The 1802-nt window shown below is 43.4% G+C and overlaps 1 protein-coding gene across 1 annotated transcript in view; it reads right to left on the reverse strand.

Annotated features, from left to right (window-relative positions):
- Nucleotides 1–226: 226 nt before the first annotated feature.
- Nucleotides 227–1802, reverse strand: part of LOC122389013 (CHRNA7-FAM7A fusion protein-like) — a 32394-nt gene continuing 30818 nt past the window's right edge. The window contains exon 5 of the mRNA XM_043380683.1: nt 227–1802. This exon is cut by the window's right edge and continues 732 nt beyond it. The gene's annotated coding sequence lies outside the window, so the exon portion shown is untranslated.

A 1802-nucleotide genomic window follows, 5' to 3' on the forward strand; every position in this document is an offset into this window, starting at 1 on the left:
GCCGAATCGCCCCCCCCGCCAGTTTCTTGTCCCGGCGGAGCCCGCCAGGAATAGGGTTAAGAGATTTTGTGCATTTAAATCTGGTTTATCGTAGGTTCAATGTATTTTGAGAACCTCATTTTTAATCGTTTTCAATAGCTCGTTGAAAACATGGCGTGTCTTTGCACAATGCTCCCTTCGCACCCAATGCAGTAGGTATGCTAACCACTAATAATAAACCACGGAAATTTGTAGAAATGGCTTCATTTCAAAAACGGAGAGCACATGCACAAAGTTTGAGAGACACGAAATAGTCAAGTTGGCATTGTTAGCACACCTAAACAATATGTTAATCAACGATGACACTCGCATCACCACAGAGTTGTTCCGGCGACGGGTGTCCGGCCAGTTCGAGGGGCGGGTGTCCGGCCGGTCCGGAGGATCCCCGGATCACACCCTCCGGATCACATCCCCCGCCGGAAGGAAGCAGCGGGACAGCGGCCACGCTCGCGGAGATAAAATACGACCGTCCGACCGGCCGCAGGCCCGGCCCGGCCACATACAAGTTTCGTCAGCGGGAGACGCTCACCAGCCACCGACCATTGACCACTGACCACTGACCAGCCACTGACCACTGACCAGCCACTGACCACTGACCAGAACACAGCTGGTCGCCGGCGCCACCAGTCTCCGCGGAATGTCTGACTAATTGAGCGTGAGTAGTGTGCACCCCGTTCGCCCCGTCTCTCGTATCAGGAAGCCTCGTGGTGCCGTGATATGCACCCCAGTTCGGGAGCCAGTGAGCAAGTTGGCCTTTATAATACTGTAGGGCAAATGGTGTTTTGTCTATGAAATATACATACTATGCTGAGATATGTGAAAAATAAATGTTGACATGGACATTAGGTGATGAACGACGCAATGACAGCACAACAAATTATTTTTTTCGTCCTTTCAAGAAATGAATTGAGTTTTTGAAAATAAGGAATTAATAACTGTAGTAAAATAATGATCGAATATTTCGGCTGACGATGTGTTGATTATTTCAATATATGTTATGCTGTGGATGCCGTCGTGCTATATTAGAAATATCGTGGAATAATATTCCAAAATATTGTGGTTCCCAACGTAATTGAAATATGTGTACAACGTACATTGTACATAAAGTACAAGACATCTTATTTTTCTTGCGCAAAGCAAAGACGATATTTGGAAGAAAATGGAAAGACACATTAAACCAATGCAATGTTTTAGCAAATACATAATATAATGAGTATCATAAGCAAAAGGGGATTCCTAATTTTAATTAGGTGTAGAACATATTCTAACATGAAACGCCTTATATCTTCGTAGAGTAATCTTTTTGACACTTCGTTCTGAACCATTCTAAACTTATTGACAATTTTGTATATCGATGATCAAAGCGACCATATGTACGTACGTTTCAAAAGTTTGGCAAATATTTGTAAAGTTGTGACGGCATCCGATTATATTTGCCTAAGTTGATAAGTATTTCATTCGTGAAAAAGTACCTGGAAATATGCATTAGACAATAGGTATGGATGGGACGGTTCAAGCAAGATTACTTGGAAATGTCGATGACATTTTCAATTTGTGTCAATTCACTTCTGTGAAAACTCGGCAAAGTTCTGGTTATTGAAGTCAAGTGTCAACGCCTTCGCATCTGTTCATCAGGGAAAGGGGAGAAGGGATGATGCGACGTGGCACAACCGTATTCTTAGAGGGCTATGACATATAATTGTCAACTAACCATCTACAAGCCACCCTATCGTAATATTAACAGTGAGATACACTCGCCTCAT

The sequence above is a fragment of the Amphibalanus amphitrite genome, unplaced genomic scaffold (genome assembly GCF_019059575.1).
Source record: "Amphibalanus amphitrite isolate SeventyFive unplaced genomic scaffold, NRLGWU_Aamphi_draft 000018F_arrow, whole genome shotgun sequence".
In the NCBI taxonomy this organism is placed as follows: domain Eukaryota; kingdom Metazoa; phylum Arthropoda; class Thecostraca; order Balanomorpha; family Balanidae; genus Amphibalanus; species Amphibalanus amphitrite.